General features: G+C 37.9%; 1 protein-coding gene across 4 annotated transcripts in view; it reads left to right on the forward strand.

Moving 5' to 3' along the window:
* Positions 1-16742, forward strand: part of ATXN7L1 (ataxin 7 like 1) — a 113996-nt gene that overhangs the window by 18711 nt on the left and 78543 nt on the right. Inside the window, exon 1 of one of the 4 annotated variants that reach the window (XM_065666167.1) lies at positions 11843-11925. The exons of the other annotated variants lie outside the window; for them this stretch is intronic. The gene's annotated coding sequence lies outside the window, so the exon portion shown is untranslated. Of the gene's footprint in view, positions 1-11842; positions 11926-16742 lie in introns of those variants that run through there. 4 annotated transcript variants of the gene reach the window in all.

The following is a 16742-nucleotide window of genomic DNA, read 5'->3' on the forward strand; positions in this document are numbered from 1 at the left end:
ACCTATGTGGGACCTTGTAGACTGAGACCAGCCACAGCTTTAACTTGCCAGCAGCAGTGGAAGTTTTAATTCTTCCTATGTTTGAGAAGAGAAAAAAACTGCTTTTCTGTATCTCTCCACAAAGTGCCAATCTTACTGGGCTATCGTATGGAAGAGTTTTTTGTCATCAGAATAGTTGTGCTTTTTGTTATTGTTGTGTTTTCTTTCATTGTGTTTAAAATTTTGCTGTACTTGCAGTCAAATATTAGGTACTCATCAAAATCCAGGTATCTGTCCAGATGGCACTGGCAAACCTTGCCTTGAAGTGTATTGTTTACACAGGAGTATCTGTGGACTGCACTTAACTAACCTATGTATTGAAGCATCATACAGTTTGAATTGTAGTTTGTTTTTTCCCCTCAGAATCTGATCCAAGCAACTGGCAGAATAGCAGTTTGATGCCACGATATATGTTCTATAGCTTGAAGGAGGCTTTTCTTCACTTTAGCAGGTATCTGCTCATTTTTATGAGAGTAAACTGACTCACAGTGCTCCTATGGAGATGCTTCATTCACAGAGATATCTTGCAGCAAGGAACTTGCTGTTGTGATACCTTCTTTTGCTTGGTTTTGAGTTGGCCGTGGCATTTTCTGAAGTAGGTTTGGTTTTAGTTGGAGTGCTTAGGTAGGTGAAAGGGCACAGAGAGCTATAGGTGAGACAAAATTCCCCTAGGTAAGGAGGATAAGGAAGAGGAGCAGGGGGATTTTGCAGTGTGTCTTCTGAAGTTTTGGGGGATGTGTCCTTGCTAGTAGTGTGCCCTCTTGCCTAATTTGCTTTATATCTAAGTGCTTCAGATGTGCCTAATGGGAATACTAGGGGAGCTTGCAAATTGCCAGGATCTGTTTAAAGGAATCAAGAAGTGTGGTGAATGATTAAGTTTTTGTTTGCTTAGAGTGTCCTGAGTTTTGTCTGGGCTACCTGTGCTTACAGTTCCTTTGGTATGTGTGTTCAGCACTCTGCACTGCAAAATAGAGGGCAAACTTCCCATTAACGGCAGGATAGCTCCCGTTATGAATGATCTTGCTCACCTTACATGTCCAGAATCTTTCTTAAAAGTTGAGAATATTGTCTATTTTGAAAATGAGAGCCTTTCTTTTCCATTTATGTTTGGAGGCTGTAAAATCTAGAAGTATTTTGAATTGAAAGCCATGCAGTCGTATCAGTACATGTCATTTAAGGAGATCCTTATATCTTTGTATTCAGATGTCATGAGACAGTAATTCAGTCATTTAGGTAAAATATGAAATAACAGTTGATGACAGAACTGGAAAAAATAGTCCTATGTTTTTTACATGATTTTTAAAATCTTTTTTTGCAAAAGGAGAGCTGTTCACCTGGGAGGAAATGGTTTAGTTCGGTTTTGTATAGCGTAGCTTTTTGAGGAAGTTTTATCAGAAATGATTTTATTCACAACTTCATCAGTGGTTTTGCAACCAGTTTGACATTTTGTAATGCTCTGTTTCCACAGAGGAATGAAAGTCCGTGTAAGGTTATTGAAACATGCAGTTGTAAAGCACTTGTAAATTATCTTAGAATGTAAACAGGGACTGTGAGCAAGCTACAAATATGTTATTTTAATAAGAATTGAGGCATGTTTTGATAATTAACTGGGCATGAACGATTACTGGTGATTTTTTTATTGTATTACAATTTCTTTTTTCATGATTGGTCACTTAACTTCTTTCTTCTTTTTTCTTCTTTGCTTTTTCTTTTCCTTTTCACCCTTTCTTTGACATGGGGAGTTATCATCTGTTAATTCCTGGTAGCTACCCTGTTGATGCTGAACCAAAATAAATCAATTGTGAATGGCCAAATGACCAGCTTTAGACTGTTAGTGGTAAATAGTTCCAGCACTCTCCTGGCCATAAAATATAACTCTTAGATGAAACTAAGTCTTCCCACTTTATGTATGTGTAGTGATAAACTAAGGTTTTTGAATCCAGGGTTGGATCTTAGTTATGCCCATGTTTTCTATTTAAATTGTTAGCATGTTGTTGTTGAATTTGATAGCTGATGACTTTGATGATGTTAGACATTCAGTTCAGCTGATGCATAAAGCAGAAAATGCTTCCACTTAAGTGATAAAGAAATAGAATTGTAATTAGCAAGTTTTGGTTTCTGTTTGCAAAGAGTTTAGGATTATATAGCCAGGAAGAAAAAAAAATCTCTTTTTTTGTTCTTCACTAGTATAAAATTAAGAAAATGTAATAATATTACAAGAATTTCAATAGTTAAAAAGCGATGTTGCAAGTAACCTTCAAGTATTGCAGATATAGGTAATGAGTGGTAAAGTCATAAAGTTGGACATTAAAGCAAGTGATTAAGTCAGTGGATAAATTTATTTACTTACTGCTTAATTCTATTGATAGTCATGCCGTAACTATGCATCCTAGTAACTTACTCAGAATATGTGCTTCCCCATAGTGCTTTTTTTTTTTTTACAGCTGTTGGAGGCTCTTTACATTGCAGAAACATATTCTGATCAAAACAAAGAGTTCAGTTTTATAAACTACACAGATTCTTGACTCTTTAATGCTTGCAATTGAAAGGCAAGTTTTAAATTGAGGCCATTTGACTGTTTAGGTATCAGATGATGTACTCTGCTTGAACTTGGCAACTCAAAGGAACAAATGCACTTCAAGGTATCAAAGTGGTTTAGGAATCCTATGCCTATGACAGAAGCTTTGAAGATGCTTTATATTTTAACACTGTGGAAGGAATTGTATTCTGGGCTGAAGAGTTTTCCTTAGGAAGATGCATTCTGTTGTGAATTCTTGAAAAAAATGTTGACCATTCAAACCTTCTGCTCTGATAACTGCAGAATATCCTTTCTGTTGAAAAGTTGTTGGAAAAACTGTTCGTGATAATCTCAGAAACTGTCCCTGCCCGTGGCAGGGGGGTTGGAACTAGGTGATCTTAAGGTCCTTTCCAACCCTAACTATTCTATGATTCTAAATGGGACTTTATTTAATTGCAGACTAGTTGGATAGCTCATTTACAGATGCTTTGTTAACAAGGAGTTTACATTAGCAAGTGCTAATGCCGTTCAGAGTTCAACAAAACTCATGTCTGTCAGGAGATTCACACGGAAGGTGCAATGTCACTTGCGTGATACTCCAAATATGCACTTTACACATGTACATGGTCACTATACTGTGCTGAGTGGGGTGTTAGTGCATACTGCCTTTTTTCTATATGTGGATATTTAGCCTGCTTAACAAAGAATTTCACAGCCTCTTTTGGTTAGAATAGTGATTCTGTCTGGCATTATATTCATTTATCCTTCATTAAGTCCATCCACCACATTAACCTCTCACCCAACTGCTGCCAAGATCCCTGAGGCAGGTACATTCCACAGGTCTGGGGCTGCAAAAGCATACACAGTGCAGTCCTGCATCAAGATATCTTCCTTTCACGCTGAAGCAGCTTCAGCTCACATAAGCACCTCCAGAGTTTGCTTCTGATCCTTGATATAGTTCCACTTAGAGAACATGCAGGAAATTCTCAGTAGACAGATGTTCACTCGCATGGCTGCTGTACCGTATTTAGGCTATTTTCTGGCTTGGGTTTGTTTATTTCAGAAGCTGAATTTTGTTTAACTCAGTCTTTTGGAAAAGCAGTAATACCAGTGGTTTTTTTTTCCAAATGAAATGTTGTGTTAGGAATTAGTGCCACTTATGCCGTTGTAATTATCACATAAACTTGCAGATGAGGAGTTAACATATATGAAGATAATGCATAATAATGGTTATACATCTTTTCTTGTGTGATGCTTTTCACTAATAAATTTGGAAGTGTTTAATTAGGAGTTACAATGTACGTAACTGCTCCTGATGTACAGGAAAAGACATAAAGAATTCAAGAAATTTGGCTAAAAGTTTTCCCAGTAGGCGATGAAGGAATGCAGGGTTTGACTCTTCCTTTGTCCACTGTCCTGTCTGTTGGATTGTGCGGTAATTAGTAACAGCCCTCCAAGGACCCATGCTGTTACAGTAAACGGGAGGAAGGTTTGTTCTTTGTAATAGTGTGGAGGATATTTTTGTTTAATGGGGCTGCTGAAAAAGTCTCTTAAGTGGTCTCTGTCTGTGAATCTTGATGATTTTTTTTTTTTTGTTGCTTTATGATGCTGGAGTGTACCTTAAATGCAAAGACAAGGCAGTGTATTTTTGCTTCTCTATCTCCTTTTTCTCTTTTCAAGGCACTATTATTGCAGAAGCCAGGTATGTGCCACAAAACTCAGTGTCTCTGAAAAGCCGTACCTTGGACCCTATCTAGGAAATCTCTTGTTCCAATGACACTACAATTAGGTAAATCATGGAGTCCTAGGAGGCACAGCAGACTTGAAGAAAAGCTGAAAAGAACGCGGATTCTTAAAAAGAACTGTTTTGTTGATTTTTATCTCTGTTGCAGAGCTAGCACAACATTGTAATACTGGGTGAAATAACCTACTAACTGCTTTGCTACACCCAAATCCTCAGAGTAGTATGATGCTGCAGGGGAGATTCCTGCTAAGCAAAGTTGACAGGCATCAGGCTGCAGCATAAAAAGTGTTAAGTGGTCTGCTCATGTCAGTGAGCTGTTAGGTGGATGAGATTAATCTGGGAAGCTGGGTGCTGGTGAAAGCATCACTTCTGGTACCAGGTCTTGTCAGTAAATGGCAAATGTTGCTGACCTTTTTGCACGTTCATGCCAAGAACCTGAGACTGTCACGAAGCAGACCCATTTTTGATAGCTTGCTTTCATCTAGCTGCACTTTTCTTTGTGCATGTTCCTGGTGTGTTCTTAGTTCCCCGGTAAAAATGACTGAGCCCTTCAGACCCTGATCTCAGGTGTCAACAGCAGTGAAACTGCAGAGTATCCAGTGCAAGGAAACTGGGCTGAAGGGGCTGCATCAAGAAGCAGGCTTGCTACCTCCATGGTCAAATGGCTCTAAAACATTCTTACCTATTTGGTCAGTGTAGCACATCTCAGTATCTGAACCTGCCTGCTGATTTTTGATTACATGCAGAGCTCTTCCTTTAAAAAGAAATACTCAAGCTCCAGAAATGTTATCTTGTGGTATTTGAGTAACCCCCTGAAGTACTAACCAAGTACTAGTAAGTCATTGTTGCTGCCAAATAGTGGAAAGTGAGGTAATGTTGTAAAGAAGAGTGAGCTGGAAAGATCATTGTAAAGTAATGAACTTAAGATAAAAATTAGGAAAAACAGTCATCTTCCTGTATTTTGAGTAGTTCTCTCCTCAAAAGCCACCTTTTTCTCCTGTCCAGGAAACTTACTAAACAGCTCCAAAGACAACTGAAGCTTTTTCAAGTCTGTTTGAGAATATGGACATGAAATTCTTCCATAATTTTTTGTTTGTTAGCGAGAATTACGTATGTGCAGGTCAGAATCTGACTTGTGCAGTATTCAGTGTAGCAGAAATTGAAACAGAACAATAACATGATTGAACTAATAAACTGCTGCTTTCTTTCATTATATGGAAAGAGCCCCATTAATAGCTTTTATTATATTAGTGTGTATGCCTTTGAGTGACAATATTAAACTGATGATTTGTATTATGAATGGTACTGTGCAGCATAACAAGTGTAGAACTTCTTTTTTCTTGACAGGTACAAGTAACATGTATCTTGCACTGCTTTTTAATTTCATTCTTCGGCTGTTCATTCATCTTCTACTAGATGGGCAGGTTTCTTTAGACTCACTCTGTAAATTTTTTGCAAGTCTTCAGAACTTTCAGAACCCTGAAATACCATTTCAGAGGGGAAACAGCTTCTTTTGCTTATTTAGGTGGTAAAAGCTCCTCAGGTTTCTTGAAGCCTCTTTTGCCTGCTGTAGCAACAATAACAAAATGTTCATCTTTCTCTCATCTAATGGCAGCGAAACTCAGGAGCATGTCTTAGTAGTAGAGTTGGCTCCTTTCTAGGGTTACTTTAACTGCAGAGCTTTATTTTGAGGCTTTAAATTGTGGTTGATACCTGTAGCTAATTGTAACTTTGTTAGTAGCACCCATGGAAGAAGTGGGGAGCAGAGAATACCTTGAATGTGGCATGCACGTGTGCTTTAAGATACTCACATTGAAGATTTGATGGACACATTAGTGGCGTACAGGCTTGTACTGACCACCAGAGTCCTTTGTGACCTTGTTCTTCTCTAAGGGTAGTGCCTCTTGGAGATAAGAATACTCCCTGAGGTGTACAGTAGGCTCATGGCATGGACTTGGTTAGGCTCATGGCATGGACTTGGTTAGTATGGATAAACTATGCTTTTATTTCCTGGAATAGGGAAATGACTACTATACCACTACAAAGTGCTGCATTGCCAGGTTAGTTTGTCTATACTTTATGTGTTTATCCAGTAGGAGCATATTCCTATTCTGGAAAATGTTTGTGGTGTTCCTGTAAGTGTACTGTGTAAATCTCAGTGTAAGAGCTGATGATGTATGTATGCTTTTTCAGACAGTAAAAGTATTTGAGTGACTGTACTTGCAAGGATAATTATTCCCTTGGGAGCAGAATTCATAAAACAAGAGAGCTATTTTCTGGAGCTGTATGATATTGGAACTAAAGACTGCTCTTCAGTCTGCAAGAAATATTAACGCCTGTTTTAACTGTTTTGTCTCAGTGGCCCAAGGGTAGAGATTTTGCATGTCTGGACTTTGATTAAAAAGTTTTATTCATATTTCCATATCCTGTTATCCACTAATCAATTTTTTCTCGTATATTTTTTTTTTGGCATAAAGTCCTCCAACTGAAAAAACCAAAATGCAGTTGAGCACTTAAGGCAGTACCTCAATCTGCACACCAACAAGAAAGAGAATGAAATCCATTTCATTTGGAATTGTGTGGAGGAAAAAAGATAATCTTATTGAAAGTCTGTCTGAAAGTAACTTGTAGGAGAGACAAGTTAACGTGAAAGGCAATATTCCTGAAGAGAAGTGCTGTTACAGGTGTAGGAGGCAATATAGAAAAAGCACAGAGAGAACTGGCATAAGAATTATTTGTGTCCTTTTAGACAATACCTTTTCATTTAATACCCAGCTCTTGATTAAGAATGAGCAGACACCTTCCATCTTGTGTGAGAAGAGGGTTGTTAAATTAAAATATGTTCTTGTTCATGACTTTTATTGAAGGGAGAGGTGAAGTAACAAAACAAAAGTACCTTTAGCAATGGACTTGGGGATTGGAAAAAGTCAGGCAATTACTGGAGAAAAAAAACAGAAATTGATGCACGTCACTGTGTAGAAAGTGCCTCTTTAATTTGTTCAGCTTTTGAATGCTGCAGATTGTTTCACTTGTAAAGTGCATATGTGTTGTAAATGTCATGACTAATTAGTTTCAGAGGGTGCTTCTGATTGCTTTGAGATACAAAGTATTTAGATATTTAGTTATGTTTGAGGGTTTTTTAGCTATGTTTTTGAAGAGCTGACAGACCGAGGAACTCAAATTGGGTATAGAGCAGGTAAATAGCAAATTCCATCATAGTATCTTATGAAGCAATTTGCTGTAGATTAGCTCCATTTCTGTTACCCTGTAGCAGTGAAGTCCTGGATCTAGCTGTGATTATGTCTCTTGACAAACTTATTCTTAACAAATTTAGGTATACAGCAATCACCACTTATTTAATACATAGTACTAATCATTAGTGACTTGTTTTCAAGTAGCAACCTGGTAGTAAAAGATGATGTACACCAAATTTGCACTTTTATTGGATGTAACAGCTTTTTTCCTAGGTCTACTGAAACAACAGGTTTTTTTCCTTAATTGTCATAAAGAAATAGTAACTGGATTGTAAAACTGCACAGAACACTTCGGGAGAGGAAGAACTAGATTTGAGTTTTCTGTGTGTTATCTGATGGCCAAGTTGAGTGTAAAGAGATACTGGCTTCCCTCAGTGGTAATGGGTGCTTTGACAGCAACAAAGGCACCCATAACAACACCTGAGAAAAGGAGAACAGCATGTGGATCCACTCTTCCAGTATATGGGCTAGCAATGAGACACTTTGCATTTGATAAAATGATATAGATTTGATAAGATGATATGACATAAGGGTTTTTTAGTTTTCTAAATTTTTTTTTCTCATTTACTTCTCATTTTCCCTGCTAAAAAAAAATTAGAATATACTCGTTAGTCTTTGTCTGACAAATATTTTACTGCTGATGCTATTTTTATTGCTAAACTTTTATTATAGTAAGAATCAGAATCTTCTAATTAAAGAGCTGAGCTAGAAACCTGTGAAAATTTCTTTTTTCTAGGCCTTTTTTTAACCCTTAATAACTAATGTTCTTACTCAATAAGGCAGAGATTTCTGTAAAGAAAGCGTAACAAAAGTTTTATTTGGAAATGTCAACAAAGAAGAAGATTTGATGCAATTATATATGCCCCTTGTATATGAAAATGCTCCTTTAAACAGTATCAAGACTTCTCTAATAAATAGCATCCCAAATGTCACAGACAGCTTCTAAAACATACTGGAAGTTATCTTATTCATTACTTGTTCTATAGTCATAGTGAGGTCCCAGCCAAAATGAAGGGCCCCATTGTGGCCGCAGTGTATGGACAAATAGTAAGAGAATACTGAAAGGCTGCAATCTAAACAGGCAGGGCAGACAAAGAGCATATTATCCTTATTTTAGAGATGGGATACTGAGGCACAGAAAAATCTAATCAGGGTCATGCAAGAATGTTGTTTGGGAGCCAGGAATTAAGCCAGCACTCTCCTTCAGTCCAGTTGTATTGCCTTAAACCAGAGTTGCTCTTCTGCAGAAGATAATACAGCTTCACAGGCTAGCGTGTGAGTGCCAGTTGTGTCTTGCTGAGTGTTTGTGAAGAAAGCACCAGTTGGAGGATTAAAGTCTGTTTCATGGCAGTTTGCACAGTAGAAATAGGAGTGAAGGGTTTTTTCAGTCATGGGATTTTTCTCCTTAGGACTGTTTTACCACACAGATAACATCTTTTTGTTGGTGTGCATTGACAAGGAAGTGAAAGAAGAAAACCTGCAACCTTTGTAGTATTTCATTACTAACACTCCAGGTGATGGAATTACTAAAATAAAATATTACAAATTAATTTTTTCTCCACATTTAGTAGTTCCTAATATGGCTGTATTCAATGTTTCCTGGGGGGCGGGGGGGGGGGGGGGGGGGAATCAATAAAGATCAGAGAAGTTTTTTTTCCTTTCAAACTTTGTTTTTCAGATCACTTAATATAAGATCATTGAAGCTGTGGTTTTAGCAGAGAGGGAAAAATAAGGGGAAAACACCCTGACTCACTGTAAATATGATCTGTGGTACAGATACACTGTTGTATAGTGTATAGATGGCTTATTAATTTATTTTGATTTCAGGGATTTAGTTTTACTTGCTCAAAAGAAAGCTTCAAATCTTTGCACTAAGTCCACATAGAAACCCTGCTGGTTTGAAATCAAGTAATAGCACGTCAGTATGTCAGTCGTAAATACTGATTATGGTGAACCTTTAGGATTATTGTGCTGTGAGACAAGAAACAAATTGGCAGTAGTTTATGCTACCTTCTCACCTCTTCAGCCACAATTAGAAGCAACATTTATGGTGTACTAAGAAGTAAATAAATTTGTCTGGTCACTCAGGTTGTTCCTCAGCTATTCTAACGAGCTCATTTTGCTCTTGGAAGTAGTCTGCTAGCAATTGGTGACTGAATTTGAACATTAAAAGATATTTGCTATATTTGAGTAGAAAAAGACCTGCATTTTCTCCAGACTAAAAGTTCTTGCATTTTTATTTCTTTTAGAAAGTCTGAATCAGTGTCCTGTAAGGAGGAAATACCTTATGTATGTAGATGAGGTTGTTGGATTAGATGTTGCTGCTGGTCCTGCTAGAGTAGTGCATGCCACTCTCGTCTGTGAGATCAAGTATTTTTTAACAGCGTCAGGTTGTTCCAGCATGCTTGGAAAGCTATAGTCTTCTGCATACAAAGTCAGGGAGGGCTTAGTAACAGTTGCAGTTCTCCCCTGGTTTCATGGCATGACAGCAAGATTGTACTTGGTGAATATCTTATGTTACTACTAAGCTGAAGCTAAATATTCTCAACCTTTATCTTTTAATTTATGTGGTCAGATCACCATCCTCTGTACTATGCTTTGCTGCTCATGTAGGTTTAGCACCAAATGGGATCAAACCAAGTGCTGATGAAGAAGCTCAGAAAGAAAGAAATCAGCCTTGTACCAAAAAAAAGGCAGGGAAGCTTTGAAACAACCTGGATGTGTGAAGAAAAGCAGCAGACTCCTAAGCAGAGTGCAAGCGGTAGTAGTGTTCTTCCAAGCGAGCAAGGCTTAGGCAGATCCAGGTCTTGCTGGTACCAGTCTATAATCTGTGTTAATACATGCTCTGTAATAAACCACAATACCTTGTATATAGACAACTTCCTGAAAGAATAGTTGTTCTCTGTTACCATAAAGTAGTTATATTTTCCCATCTGTCAAGCAAAGCTGTCTCCTTCAAATTCTGCAGGTTTTGCATTGAAGGACCTGAAAAGCCTTGTTTCCGCTCTGTCAAAAACCATTTGCCTTACTGGCTAGGCTGGTGCCAGTCTTGGAAATCACCTGTGTTTGGATGGATGCCAGTACAGCTGTAGAGGGATAACAAAGGTGGTCTTTATCACAGATTGAAGTCTCATTCCCCATTGGCATTCTTAGCCAGACTCTTAGTGCAGACTGTCAGAAAGTTAGACCTGTGGTAGGAGTATTTGAATAGCCCATCTTTGCGGCAAAAGATTCCCTAATTGTTACTGATAATGTGTTTTCACCTTTGGCTCTAGACAGACTAATATCCAGGACTCTAATGACTTGCAGAAGTCCAATATGCTTTTCTGAAACCCAGAAATAACTGAGGCTCCGCTGATGAAGAACAGCAATACCAAGCTATTGCCCTGTAGTGATCATCAGCTGTTGTAATGCCAAAGGTGAAAGCTGAGAAGGGGTCCCAGGTACCCTCTGTATAGCCTGAGTACTTAGAAATATATAATATATATAGTAGCTTAGAAATAGATGAAATGCTGAGGAAAAAATTAAGAAGACCCCATGTATTTGAACCCCATAGATTATAACCACTATATATGATATCTCCAGATTTTCACCTTAGTGCTTCTGCAGGACCAATATGTTCATGTTGTTTCCTTGCCTCTTTAGTTTATTTGGCTAGGTATCAGAAAGCTTAACTGTCTTATGACAGAAAATCTAAAGCTGAAACACTGTATTTCTGAGTTATTGTAGTTACCTTGTAGACCTGACATCTCTTCCTGTGTCAAGGTGTGCTCTCCCAAAAGAGAAGGTGGTAAGAGTCCACCTGCTGTAGAAGTCTCTAGGAAAGTATGTATGCAGTGCAACCCTTGTAACTGTTGCTAAAGGGCAAACATCTAATTCAGGAGAGTCATACATCAATCTGAGCTGAAATTCAGTCCCGCCATCCATGAAGGATACTACTTGTGCTGACAAGTCTCATTTGCAGCAAGACTTCTCTTGATACACGTTCAAGGAAGAAAGAATTGTTCTGTTGCTGTATAGCGGTTCATGGAGACTCTCTAGTCAAGGTGCATAACATTCACTTTGAATTATGAGGGAAATGAAGGTGCTTTCCGGCCATACCTCCCCTTACTGCCTGTCTGTGGGAAGTTGAGAATCAGGAACCTAATGCAGAGACTGATAATCCTGCTGCATGTCCTCTATTCTTTGTTATGCACACCTCTGTGCAGCAACGCTCACTTGCCAGTGTCTAAGAGTATCTAATCCACTGGTTTTGCAGGGTAGGAAAGTCTCCAGATCAGGACTTCTTTGCGATGCTCTCCTTACTCAGGAGCCTGAGGACAGTTACGCTCTATGTTCTACAAATTGGGTGTCACCTCTGCTTCTGGATAGTGAGTGCAAATCTAGATCTTTTTAAATAGTATATTTTTTAGTGTTTCCTTGACCTCAGTAATTTAATTTTTGCTGTCATTTAATAGTACTGTTGCTGTCCTGAAAATTTCCAGACATAAGCAAGGTGAAATTTGTAGCTAGAGGTGATACTTTTAACAGCTAACTGTAGCTGGTGGGGAAAAAGATACATTTTCAGGCACACATCTCCTTAAAGCCCAAAAGCCAGATCTGACTGTTTGCCTGTTAGTTAATTGAAGGTACTGTCTGCATCAAGATGACTCTTCTAGCTTGGTTTGAAACACCTGAAAGCTGATTTCTTTGTTGTATTTTGCTCACCTTGATTTCTGAGGCAAGTTATTTAACTAATGTGTGGAAGCTTCAGGTTTTCTTCCTTTTGTTTCTGTTTTTGGGCCTTAATACGCTTAACTGGTATCTGTTTTACCACATAACAGGATTTTTTTCCAGGTGTTGACTTTGTATGATTTTATAATAATGGATTTTGTAAGCAGTTGCACTAATTCCTGCAATATATTGTGAGATATGAAATAGGAGGCAACTCAAAATACAGGTTCATGCCTTTACGTAGTTAAAACTAAATATTGAGTCAGTGATGTCCATTTCAATTACAAGCATGGGTTTTGTTACCTGTCACCCAGCTAAACTGGATTTTACTTAACCTTTCAGTCTTGTTCCACTCTCCAATTTCTTCTATGCTGACTTGCAAGAGAAGGGCCAGTGCATAGCTTGGCCAAGGCAGTGAATTGTCTTTGCTCTAGGTGGTCCTTTCCAGGACCATCCCCTGTCACTCCAGCCCTGGGCTGCAGCAGCCAAATACAAATGTTCACTGAACTTTAATATAGTTTATTAATATATTCTAGAAGCGTTAATGGTTGTATTTGCCCTGTAGTTTAGACTCTGATTATAAAAAATTTAAAAGAAAGTGTTAACCAAAATTCTCATAATAATCCAAACAGACCTCAGTGGTATATGGTCATCTCTTAATGTGGACTGATTTCTTGGTGTGCACCCTTGACATCAGAGTGAGGAGGGTTTTTTATTGAAGGACAGGTAGGCAAGCGAGTGTGTTCAGGAACTGTAAAGGTGGAAGTTAACCTGCCTAGTCATATTGCACAAAATAATTGGAAAGTTACATGGTGAGGTGGGAACTCTGTTTTAAAGATTAGTTTGGTAGTCTGAGGTGTTAAAAACATAAAGAATTATGTAAAATGACAGTATATGCTTCTAGATGTTTTTATACAGTGCAAATTAATAAGTACGTTATTTTTTATTTCTTTCTACTGTCTTTAACTGAGAGACAAGTAGCCTTATTTTTACAGTGCTTTTTACAGCATTGATCTTGGTCTTGATTGTCCTCCTGCTCTCCAGTTCTGGGCTCTGCATTTCCTTCTCTGTTATGTTAGTGGTAGTGTTCATCAGGTTCCTACAGTGGGCCAGCTTGTGGAATTAAACTGTCAGAAAACCTTTTTCTGTTTTGTTTTGTCCTTCCTCTTGTCTACTTTGCTTTTGGGTCACAGTTGTCTTGAATTTGACTCCTTGTGTAATCAGTTAATTCATGATGCAAGCACAAGAGAGGGGCAGGAATATGAGGCTTGAAGTTAAAAAGGACCATACCAGTGCCTAACTTTGGTTAGTTTAAATTGTGGTGGGGCTGCAGAAAACTTTAAAACAATGTTTGAGTGTTGTACAGTGAAGATTGTTACAGAAGAAATTAAACGCCTTTGCAAACAAACAAGAGTGGCTGAGCACTTCAATTATTCAGTGTTGGAGGCTGTACTTTATCTGAGTCATGTACAGAGAGTGAAGTAAAGACTCCAGAAGCAGATGAGCTATCTTCTGCCTACTCCAGGAGGTAAGGGGCCATGTGCCTCTATATAAGCATGTTTTAAGAAGTAGGTTTTTCAAGGAGGAAAAACCTGTATTAGCTACTGTCTTATTCTCTAGATATCTTAAGATGTGAAAAGCTGAGATTTTTTGTTGTTGTGGGTATGCAACATACTTCCTGGACTTGTGAGTTTTGCATTTTCTCTTCCAGTATTCTTGTGGTAAATTAATCTGGTAGCACTGACACTTCTGTTCCTGTGTTGCCGAATTCTTTTAGAATGGGATGGCAAATAACCTACATAAATGTCATTAAAGTCTTCAGAGCTGTGGAAGAAAAGCTTTGTCATGTTTTCCCATGTTTCTTTTTTTCCTTTTTTCTTCTACATATATATACATATAGTATCTTAGGCAAAGTTGTAACATCAGTGATGTGTAGCTTACTTTATAATTCCTTCAAAATGGATTGTTGTCACAAAAGTTATGCAGGTATTGTTAATTCCCAGTATTTGTTTTGTTAGCTAATTCCCAATTATGAACCCTCTGGTTTTGCTTTTGTTATGGGTCTTTGAGAACAGAAGGCACCGCTTCCATCTTCAATGCAGTTTCCAAATGCCCAGATAAGGCAGTGTAGTACAAAATATTTCCAGGTCATTGGAGATGGTATGTTCTGGATAAACTATAATTAATAAAAAATTCCCAGCATTCTTTAGGGTTGCCAGCATGATTGTGAATCCTCATGATTGCTATAACCTGGGAAGCAGCATACCATTTGAAGTTACTGCTCTGGTTTAAAGGTGTCATGCCCTTGAGTCTTTACCATACTGACTCTTGTGAAGTCTATTTGCTGGTTTTTCCCCTGCATGTTCTTGAAAAGTCCAGTATTTCTGTTTTCTTATCTTTAATCGCTTATTTCTTAGCGTGAAGAATCTTCAGTTCCTTGCATTAACACCCAAAGGACTTAAGTCGGGACTTAGGACAATTGCGTTTGGCTCTATGTTAGTCCTGTCCTTAATATTTTAATTTTATTTTTCCTCAGTGTCAAGGTTACTTAAGCCGTGACCTGCATTGTTCCATCAGAAAACAAATGAGCTTGAGCATTACTTTGTGGTTTTGACCCTGAAGTGAGATATGATTTGAGCAGGGGCTTAGAGTAAATGACATCCAATGATCTCTTTCAGCTTAAATTATTCTGTGATTAATTGCATCTGTGACTGGCATTTTCAGGGGTAAAATGCAATTTATACTGGCTAGCTAATTGCTGAAGCAACTTACTGGGTTTTATGTAAAAGAAGAAAGCTAAAGGAAAACCATACTTGGGGGAGAATAAAGCTGATGTTAAGTGGAAAGACTGTGACATTTATTTCTAAGATAAGACTATCCTGTCTATGCAGGCATATTTAACTGCTTTCTGAGTAATACCCTGAAGATGTCTTCTTATTGTTTCAGTTTCAAGTTTCCATTCACCATTCAAATTACTTAGTTTTTAAGTAATCTCAAATGTAACAGTAATCTAATGCACTGAACATTTTTTGTGCATTCCTCCATTTTTGAATGATGGATGGATTTGTCACTTCTGTGGAACAAGAGGGAAATAATATTAAGTACATTTCTAGACACAGAGTTTAAAAATCTCTATCTCCAGGAGCTGGAGAAACCATATGGATTTGTTTTCATCCATAGCCATTTTTGCCATTTCTTTTTTTAGCTTTTCTTTGTTAATTTTAAACTAGTGTGTCTTGAACAGTCTTTCTCTTTCCCCTCCTTCCTCCCCTTTTCTCTCTTTACACATAAGCATCTCTAATACTATTCAAAGCAGACTTTATGTGTGTATTTAGTGGAGCAATAGATATATATAAGAGAATGTTTAAAGTGTGTATAACTTACAGCAACAGATCATCATTAAAAATTCAGTTTCCCACACAATATTGTGAGGTCTTGCTGTTTGACCACCTTAATTCTGAAGGGGAAGAATATTTTAGATTATTTCTAGCTTGTGTCTTATTATGCAGTTGCATGTAAATGATTATGAACTGTATGATAATAGAGAAGGAACTTCATATAAGTCATCTGGCTTTGATTGTTACTAAAAATAATTCCTTTTTGTGTGTTTCTGGAGAAGATAAAAGGTCATGTCTGACACCTGCATTTTTGCGTTTGTGTCACAGTTTGCAGAAGCAACATTTTCTTTGTATTTGCAAATGTTTGTAATATAAAAACTATAAGCAGAAGTTGTATTTATTTTCCAAGCACCACAGCAAAGTATATGCACAAAGAAATATTTGGTTTAAGATTTTAATCTAGGAAAGTCGTATTTCCTACAGTCAGCATTCGCTGTCTCTGATTTCCACCTGTCTTGCATATGTTTCACATGACATGGGACACTTTCGCATCCTGTTAGTCAAATAGCTCATTTTCAAGCCAGGCTTTTGTCAGTGTACAGTATCAACAGGCACGCTGTCCAAGAGATTCCATTTTGAAGGGACGACAATTCAGTATTGCCAGGGAGTGGGGTATGTACAGAGAGCACTCCTGCAAAGCATGTGTCTACTGGGAAATACGTTATCTGTTCTTTCTTGCCATCAAGAGTCTGCTTCGTATCTACTGAAGGCATCTTCCAGTAAAATGAGGTAACTGTGATGGAGGCCATGGAGAGCTTTTACTTACCAGAGGGGCTAGACACATCACTGTCTCAGACTTGTAGCTATCTGTATTTGTACACAGGGAACAAGCGTGTCACAAGCTCTGGTAGAGATCACTCTGCTGGTCTGGGGTGAGCCATGCAGACCTTGGGCACTTATTTCCCTTTAAGGGAGACCCAAGTGTTGGTTGAAAATAAATATTCTTTGCAATTGCTCTTCTGTCCCTCCCTGTGTACTTTGTGATAGGTTAATTTAGTATAACAAGTACTTTTTGTACTTCGATAATTATGTCAGTAGTAGTTGATAGTCACTCATCTTATTCACTGATTACCTGC

Source organism: Lathamus discolor, chromosome 1 (genome assembly GCF_037157495.1).
Source record: "Lathamus discolor isolate bLatDis1 chromosome 1, bLatDis1.hap1, whole genome shotgun sequence".
Classification (NCBI taxonomy): Eukaryota; Metazoa; Chordata; class Aves; order Psittaciformes; family Psittacidae; genus Lathamus; species Lathamus discolor.